The sequence below is a fragment of the Trichosurus vulpecula genome (genome assembly GCF_011100635.1).
Source record: "Trichosurus vulpecula isolate mTriVul1 chromosome X unlocalized genomic scaffold, mTriVul1.pri SUPER_X_unloc_8, whole genome shotgun sequence".
Taxonomy (NCBI): domain Eukaryota; kingdom Metazoa; phylum Chordata; class Mammalia; order Diprotodontia; family Phalangeridae; genus Trichosurus; species Trichosurus vulpecula.
Window position 1 is genome coordinate 421795 of NW_023494384.1, and position 9882 is coordinate 431676.

Consider the following 9882-nt stretch of genomic DNA (forward strand, 5'->3'; position numbering starts at 1 on the left):
TGTAATATCTGTCCCTGAGTAGCTCACCCCCAGGGGTGTGATCCGATGGAATCTTCCCACCCAATCCCTCCCCAAGAGCTCAGGAATAAAAGTTTTGCCATCTCCCAAAACTCACCACCCAGACTCCTTCTTCCCCTCCTTTTTTTCTTTTGGCCGCGAAGGAATCATCCAAGGGTGAATAGGAGGGAGGAGGGGTGGCAGAGGGGAGAGGGTCTGAAACAAAAAGAAGAGGGGCAGCTTCCTAGAGGGGTGCTGCCCGGGCAGCGGCTGCGCGGTTGCCAATTGCTTCAGGGGAGTCTCCGAGTTGATGGCCCAGGCAGTGGACAAGAGAAACTTGAGACGCGAGCCAAATAGAGTCCAGGATGTCGAGGATCTCCCCCCTGCCTCCGACTGTCTTACCGGGAGATGTCGGGGGGGGGGGCGTTCTTTGTAAATAGACAGAAAAATTGTCGGAGTCAGGGAGGAGAATGGCAGGGTTAAGGGCAGAAGACTTAGAAACGGTAGGGCAGGGGCTGATCTGCCGCAAAAAGATGAAAGGGCTTAGTGATGTCACGGAGAGCAAATGCAGAGGCAGAGGCAAGGGCCCTTTTTTAGGGAATCAAGGGAGTTTTGTTCTGCCAGGGTCCAGAATAGAAGGCCAGACACAGCAGTAGAAGAGTGAAGGGGTTTAGCAAGGTCAGCAAACCCAAGGATCCAGCAGTTCACGGACCTGCTTCTTGGTAGTAGGGACAGGAATGTTTAGGATAGCCTGGATACTAGCTTGAGAGAGCGATTTCTGACCTCAAGGCAGCCCCCACAGAGATGCAGCAGAAAAGAGACAGGAGAGAGTGAGCAGCTTGAAAGCAACCACCCTCAGTGGGTGTAGCTAACAAGAGATCATTAACATACTGAATGAGGGAGCAAGAAGGGTTAGATTCCCAGAAAGGCAAGAGATTCAGGTGGACGGCTTCATAAAAGAGGGTGGGGGAATTTTTGAAACCCTGAGGCAACCTTGTTCAGGTCAGCTGGCCACAGAAGCCTGAAGAAGGGTTGACTCAGGTAAAAGCGAAGAGGGGCTGGCTTGCAGGAGCCAAAGGAATGGAGAAGAAAGCGTCCTTAAGGTCCAAGACAGTGTACACAGCGTGGGTGGGTGGCAAGAGGCTGAGGAGGGTGTAAGAACTTGCACTGGCCGAAAGTCAGAAGTGCCAGGCTTTCTAACAGGAAGCAGAGGGGTGTTCCAGGGGGACCGGCACGGGACAAGGATGCCAGCCTCCTTGAGGCGGGAAATATGGAGAGCTAGAGGAAAGAGAACGAATCTGTCTGAAGGCTAGAAAAACAGTTTTGGTCCTGGGGGAGGGTCACTGGAGGAGAGAAAAGCGGAGAGCTATGCCCCTGTGGGCTTCAGAAGGCATGGGATACTGAAGAATAGAAACCGGAGAGGCTGTGGCTAGAAGCCAGGAGGGTTAGATACGGCCCAAACCCCAGGGACCAGGGAAAAAGGCAGTCCAGGTGGGGGCTGGCAGAAGCTGACTGGGTCGGCTCATGAAGGAGGAACTCAGCAGAAGAAGGGCAGGTGGGGGGGCAACAGGAGGGGAGGTCGGGGCTAGGTCCAGGGAGGCTGACTCACCATGCTCTTTAGGTATCACAATTTGACAATAATAGCAGTTTCTGACAAATACCTTTCTTTTAAAAGCTTCTACCTGGACCTGACAATCAAATTTTAATTTTTAAAAGAATATCCTAGAAGCCAATTATTAAAAATTAGTCCTACTGACTTTAAAAGCCAGGTTCAGAGGTCAGCTAGTTTCTGACTCCACTGTTCTCTTTTCTTTCAGTAAAACTTCCACTTCCAGGCTTTTCCCAACTTATTGTACAAATAGGGATCCCAGTACTGCTGTTACAAAACCTGGAGGTTTATAACTTCTTAGATTAAACTCCTTTAAAAGACATGGTCATATGAAATGACTTAACAGTTTCCTAATCCATTAATTATTTTAACAGTACAATTATCAATCTAGCAACACTTAGAGAAATTGTTTCTCTAACAACACAGATGAACCAAACAGTTGTTACCTAGCAACATGAACTTAATTTGTTACCAAAAAATGTAACAAAATTTTACAAATACAACAATATCATAAACAGATATAAACCTTTAGAATCTTAATTAATTAATTACCAATCTGGCTGGATGTATTTTCACCTTCATCTTATCACCATTAACATAAACTTCACTTCTGAGAAAATTCACATATGAAGCAATTCTATTTAACTTGAACGTTTGTTTTTGCCAATCAATATACTAAATAATTTTACGATTAAGAATACTATTACAATTTGGAATCACCTGTTATAACCAGGTCAGTTTAAAGTGACATACAGGACCAATATTCATGTTAAATTTAATAGAACCTACTCACAGATCTAGTCCAAAGGGTGGGTGGGCATAATCCCTTCCACCTCTCTATAACTTCATCTATTGGGTTTTTAACCCAGGCTATCAAGCCTTTTACTCTGAGCTGCTTGCTCAAGATTTTAATTTACTAATCTTCCGCTGTTATCACAGTCTCTCTTTTCCTTTTCCCACAAACTTTAGTGACAAGTAGTAAAATGAACTCTAATTTATCTTAAGCATTAAATTAGGAATGACGCATTTTCACTTTTCACTTTTCACTTCTTTTCTGGTTGGGTCCCATTATGTTACGGGCTCCCGAAGCCTCGCAACCGTACTCAGGGTTCCCCCCAAGCCCCAGGCCTTTGCCTAGCAAAGGACCTGATCTTGCGGACAGTGAATGGGGTGGGAGCCGAAAGATGGTGAGTGACTCTGAATTTTATTTCAGCAAGCAGCACCTTTATATCTTTAGTGAAGCAGGTACATTCTTTGGTTACATGGGTGAAGGACAGGTAAAAATCAATACACCCGGGTACTAGAACCGCCCCAACTCTGCCTACTCGCCTCCCCTTCTCTTCCTGAGCTAACCCGAAGCTCCCTGCGGTCAGGCAGTCCAGGCAAAGAACCGGAAGCTCCATGTGCTCTGGCAAGCCCGGGCAGAGAACCGGAAGTTCCATGTGCTCTGGCAAGCCAGGCAGAGAACCGGAAGTTCCATGTGCTTAGGCAGGTCCGGGCAAAGACCTGGAATTGCCAGGGAGGCAACAAAGGCGAGACCCCTTCTCCTGATTCCACCCATATCCCAAAGCCCCGAGTCTATCTCAGCAGGCCCCTGGGCCTGGAGGTCCAAGGAGGACAGGGCTCAGCTCTAACACGGCCCGCAACAACTCCCCTATTCACAGATGGCAGCTCTCTCTCTCTCTGGCTTAAGTTTAATTTCTTGGAAACATTTTTCCAAATCTCTAGGATCTCCCCTCTGTAGCTTCTGTTCCCAGTTTTCACAGAGCCCTGCTCCTTTAGCCTCATGCTTTTGCTAGGGAGGAATAAGGTATATCATCCCATCCTGGGATAGCCATTTCTTCCTCTAATGCCCTTCTTCCTCTCAGTAGAAATCTTATACCTTGCACCCCGGTTTGTGATGCCAAATGTATCAGCAAGGCAATAAACACTAAACTGACGATAATTGTGAATATGCCTATGTAGTTCTGTATCACAAAATATGAGAGACTCTCCATAAAGAAGCAGAAGAAGTAAAACATTTATTCAGACACCAGAGGACCGTATCTCATAAACAATAAGTCCAAACCATCCAAGCAGCAACCAACTTCCAAAACCAGTAAGCCCACATTAACATAACAGCAAAGAACTTAAAACACAATATCACAGCATGAAACCTAGCCATCCCATAACCTTCTGCCCCCTCACCCACCACCCCCCCCCTGCTGGGGCCTTCCCACAAACACACTCCCAGCATTGCTATCACATCTCCTTGCTCTCCCTCAGTTCTAACTGCTATGAGCATTTCCTGCTCCACCAAGCTCCTCCCACCACATGTGACTTAGGCTTCCTGTGACATAAGCAGGTCACATGGGCCTATTAATGGGTGGGAAAGATCTTCAAATTTATATTTCCATTACATTTACCCCTCCAAGATGTCTACAAAATTGGCAGTATTGGTGCTGTACCTGTTGGCCGAGTGAAAACTTGTGTTCTAAAACCAAGCTTGGTGGTCACCTTTGCCTCAGTCAATGTTACAACTGATTTAAAGTCTGTCAAAATGCACCAGGAAGCATTGAGTCAAGCTCTACCGGGGAATAGCTTTGGTTTCAATGTCAAGAAAGTTTCTGTCAAAGGTGTCCACTGTGGCAATGTGGCTAGTGATATCAAGAATGACCCACCTATGGAAGCAGCTGGTTTCATTGCACAGGTTGTTATACTGAACCTTCCAGGCCAAATCAGTGCTGCCTATGCACCTGTTCTAGATTGTCACACTGCTCACATTGCTTTCAAGTTTGCTGAACTGAATTAGAATATTGATCATCATTCTGGAAAGAAGCTGGAAGATGGCCCTAAGTTCCTGAAATCTGGTGATGCTGCCATCGTTGACATGGTTCAAGGCAAGCCCATGTGTGTGGAGAGCTTCTCTGATTATCCTCCTCTGAGTCATTTTGCTGTTTGTGATATGAGGCAGACTGTTGCAACTGGTGTCATCAAGGCAACTGACAAGAAGGCTGCTGGAGCTGGCAAGGTCACAAAATCTGCCCAGAAGGCTAAATGAGTATTCTATACAACACCTGCCACCCCAGTCTTAATCAGTGGTGGAAGAATGGTCTCAGAACTGTTTGTCACAACTGGCCATTTAAGTTTTATAGTAAATGCCTGGTTAATGATTATGATGCATCATAAAAGGAGGAAAGGAATGGTTTTTTTTGGACCATTTGTTTCGTGATAGTTTTAAGACGTTAGTTTTAAAATCAGTAATTTTTAAATGGAAAGAACTCCCCCCAAAATTTGTCACAGAATTTTGATACCGTTGAAAGAGTTTAATGCAAAAAATGTCTTTCCCCATATTCAGGGTCCAGTGCCAAAGCTGAGGAAGGCCTAGTACTGATTTAAGAAATTGAAATGTTTTGATTAATAAATCGATATGCTTGGGATCTTGAACCTTTGTTTGCTCAGTCATCTAATCTTTCACCCACCAAAATACTGCTGCTGCCACTATTACTACTTTTGTTGTTGGTAATATTATCAATATTGTTGCTTACATGGATCTAAACTTAATTGAAATATGACCTCCATACAAATTCAAAGTGATCCTGGACAAGAACATCTTCCCACAAGAAGCTCCATCTGCCTGGACATGAGCTTGCTTCTCATATCATGCTTAGGAAGATCCCACAGACTTTGTTCAACATAAGAATATCATATACTAAGAACCCTCCCTGCACTTCCCCAGATAGGGAAGGGAAGAGGCTTAAGGAGAAAGAAATGGCTGTTTGTTAGTTTGAAATGAATGCCTCAAACTCATCATAAAACAAAAAAAACTCATTATCTTTCCCCATCATCCCTCTCCCTAACTTTCTTATTTATCTCTGTCTGGAACAGTACCACCCTTCTATCCAACCTGAGCTGCTCCTTCAAAAACATTGTCCAATAAGTGAGTATTTTAGACCCCAAAGGCTCGGCTGGTGACCCTGCAAGCCCTCCCTCATTCAAATCAAAGTCAAGTGCAAGTCCTGTCATCATTTCCCTGATGTCATGGTCCTCTTTGAGAATGAAGGATGAACACAACAACCAATAAGTGAGATTTGACTTTATCTTGCCTGGAACTTCACCTCCACTTCACCTTCTTTTCCCTAACTCTAAATCCTTCCCTCCCCTTAGTTTTTCAAATTCTCCTGAGTAGATTTGTCTTCCTCACTAGAATGTAAATTCATTGAGCTGGGGGACTCTTTTTTCTTTCTTGTTTTTTTAAACTCAGCATTTTGTTTATAATACCTGAGCACCCAATAAATTTTATAACTCTACATTTGTATCTGTCTACTTGAATTGATAATTAAATTATGAAATTGGGTTAAAATGCCTGGATCTTTGGTTATTTGTTGGGAAAGATCAAGATTGGCATTGGAAAATGGTAGCAATCACATTTCAAGGATGGACAGAAACAAGAGGAAAAAGTAGTGAAGAGGTATACAGTGGCAGGGAACAGGGAAAGGGATGGTGAAGGAAAGCTGGTAGCCTGGGGAAGAGGATGGGGAGAAAGAGAGGCAGAGACTGTCAGCCACAAAATTAGAATTGGGAGTACTTGGAATCATGGACCTGATAGAGATGAAAGAGTGCTTGGAGGTGGGGGGTTGAAGGTGGAGTTGAGGAGTTTGAGTTTCATTTTTATAGAGTTTTTTTTTTTATTTTTAGGGAAACATCAACATCCAAATCATCTCAGAGTTATCAGTAAAACTTCCACGTCATCATCCCAAAGTTATCAGCACTTTTTTGAGGTTGGTCTGATCTGAAACTACTGAGGTTTGTGTTTTCTCAGGAATTTACATATCACAGGACCAGAAGTCTTGATAAGGAGCACCTGGATGGTTTCCACTGAAACAGAACATCTTACCAGTATGTGAATTTTAGCTAATATGTGAAACAACTTGTAAATTATGGTATTTTTATCTTTGGGATGGTTTTTATATGATTTCTGAGATCACCTTTGCCATCATCTTTCCGGCTGAAACTTACTATACTGACTAGGAAAGGGATGGTGGTCAGGGGACAAGAACAAAATGCAATTTTTTAAAATTTCTTTTTAGTTTTCTACATTCATTTCCACGAGATTTTTAGTCACAAATTTTCTCCCCGTCTCTACCCTCCCCCACCCCAAGATGGCATGTATTCTGATTGCCCCTTTCCTCAATCGGCCTTCCCTTCTATCACCCCACTACAACCCCCCATCCCCTTTCTCCTTACTTGCTTGTGGGACAAGATAGATTTCTATACCCCATTACCTGTATATCTCATTTCCCAGATGCCAGTAAAAAATAATTTTTAAACATTTGTTTTTAGAACTTTGAGTTCCAAATTCTCTCCCTTCTTCCCCGCCCCCCCACCTTCCTTAACAAGGCAATCAATGCAATATAGGCTATATATCTATCATTATGCAAAACACTTCCACAATAGTCATGTTGGGAAAGACTAACTATATCTCCCTCCATCCTATGCCGTCCCCCTTTATTCAGTTTTCCTCTTTGATCCTGTCCCTTTTCAAAAGTGTTTCCTTTTCACTCCCTCCTCCCCCAATCTGCCCTCCCTTCTGTCATTCCCCTGCCCTCTCATCCCCTTCCCCCCTACTTTCCTGTAGGGTAAGATACACAATTGTGTATGTTATTCGGTCCTTAAGCCAAATCCAATGAGAGCAAGATTCACCCATGCCCTTTCTCCTACCCTCTCTTCCCTTCCATGACAACAGCTTTTTCTTGCCACTTTTATGTAAGACAATTTACCCGATTCTATCTCTCCCTTTCTCTTTCTCCCAATATATTCCTCTCTCATCCCTTAATTTTACTTTTTTTGATATCATCCCTTCATATTCAACTCACCCTGTGCCCTCTGTCTACATATATGTGTATTTCCTTCAACTACCCTAATATTGAGAACAGTCTCATGAGTTACAAATATCATCTTTCCATGTAGGAATATAAACAAAGCAGTTCAACTTCAGTAAGTCCTTTATGTTTTCTCTTTCCTGTTTACCTGTATTTGAAGGTCAAATTTTCTATTGAGCTCTATTTTTTTCATCAAGAATGCTTAAAAGTCTTCTATTTTATTTAAAATCTATATTTTATTCTGAAGTAGTATACTCCATTTTGCTGGGTAGGTGATTCTTTGTTTAAATCCTAGCTCCTTTGACCTCCAGAATATCACATTCCAAGCCGTTCAGTCCCTTAATGTAGAAGCTGCTAGATCTTGTATTATCCTGATTATGTTTCCACAATACTTGAATTGTTTCTTTCTGGATGCTCACAATATTTTCTCCTTGACCTGGGAACTCTGCAATTGGACTACAATATTTCTAGGAGTTTTCTTTTGGGGATCTTTTTCAGGAGACAATCGGTGGATTCTTTCAATTTCTATGTTACCCTCTGGTTGTAGAATATTAGGGCAGTTTTCCTTGATAATTTATTGAAAGATGATGTCTAGGCTCTTTTCTTTTTATCATGACTTTCACTTAGTCCAATAATTTTTCAATTATCTCTCCTGTATCTATTTTTCAGGTCAGCATTTTTTCCAATGAGATATTTCAAATTGTCTTCCATATTTTTTTCAATTCTTTTGGTTCTGTTTTATAATTTCTTGATTTCTCGTAAAGTCACTAACTTCCACTTGCTCTATCCTAATTTTTAAGGCAGTATTTTCTTCAGTGGTCTTTTGGACCTCCTTCTCCATTTGACTAATTCTGCTTTTTAAGGCATTCTTCTCATCATTGGCTTTTTGGAACTATTTTGCCATTTGAGTTAGTGTATTTTTAAGGTGTTATTTTCTTCAGTATTTTTGGGGTATCCCTTAGCAAGTTGTTGACTCACTTTTCATAATTTTCTTGCATTACTCTTATTTTTCCCCACTTTTCCTCTACTTCTCTTACTTGCTTTTCCAAATCTGTTTTGAACTCTTCCATGGCCTGAGACCAATCCATATTTTTCTTGGAGGCTTTTGATGTAGGATCTTTGACTTTATTGACTACTTCTGGCTATATGTATTGATCTTCTTTGTCACCAAAGTAAGATTCTGTAGTCTGAGTACTTTTACATTGCCTGCTCATTTCCAGCGAATTACTTGATTTTGAGCTCTTAGTCTGTGTATGACTGCTTTCAGAGTGGAGAGTGCTATGTCCCAAGCTTTAGGGGTTTTGTGCTGCTGTTTTTCAGAGCCACTTCTATTCTGAGGTGGTAGGATAACATCTCTCCTGGCCTGTGCTCTGGTCTGTGAGTGATCTCAAGCACTCCTTTTTGCCATGTAACTATGAGGAGGACTCCCTCTACACAGCCACCAGAAGATCTGCCACTCCAGTGCTCCTTCTCCTCCAAGGACTGCTAACCAGGACTGCAACCCAGATCCAAGTAGAGCAAATCAAGAGAATCCCGCCTCAGTGCCAGCAAAATGTTCCCTCCACTCCCACTCTGATTACCTGCCTGATTTCTCCCACAGTGTGTGTGCCTGGAGGTGTGGAACCAGCCCCCACTGCTGCTACTGCTGCTGCTGTTGCCACTGCCACCTCCACTGCCCCGGGGCTGGGGCTGGACCATGAACTTTTTTCACCCATGTCCAAGGTCCAACAGTTTTCCCACTGACTTGCTCAGTTGTCTTTGGCGTTTCTAGGTTGAGAAGTCTGGAAACTGCCACAGCTCAGTGATTCAGGGCCTAAGGCCTTCTCCGTCAGGTCTACTCCCTCTTGTTCTGTGCTGGCACTGCCCATGCTGGGCTGTGCTCAGCTCCCAGCACAGTGTGATATACTGTTCCCAGCGACCATCCAGGCCTTCTTGGTCTGGAGACTTGTTTCACTCTTTCATTTCGTGGGTTCTGTAGCTCTAGGATTTGTTTAGAGTCATTTTTTTACAGGTGTATGGAGGGATTTGGGGGAGAAGCTCAAGTAAGTCCCTGTTTTCATGCCACCATCTTGGCTCCACACCCTATGTGATCTATTCTTAACCTATTTCTCCCAAGTTCAAAAATGATTTATTAAATTGAAAGTTCTTTCACCTATGGCTAACAGAATGCCATACAGATGTCCTATCCTAATAGGATACTATTATACACTTGCAGTGAGTGGAACACTGTCTAATTCTATTTGATTATCTACAAAAATCTAGAAAATAGACTTCATGGTTTTCAATTCATTTAAATCATTCAATTTCCACCATCTATCCATAATAAAGTTTTTTATAAAGTCAATTAGAGGATTCTAATAAATCAAAATAGCTAAAAATTATTTCATCATTCTTTCTGTTTCAGAAAAGATGTAA

General features: G+C 42.7%; 1 pseudogene; it reads left to right on the forward strand.

Moving 5' to 3' along the window:
- The first annotated feature begins 307 nt into the window (after positions 1-307).
- On the forward strand, positions 308-4702 carry LOC118833271 (annotated as a pseudogene).
- Positions 4703-9882: the final 5180 nt, after the last annotated feature.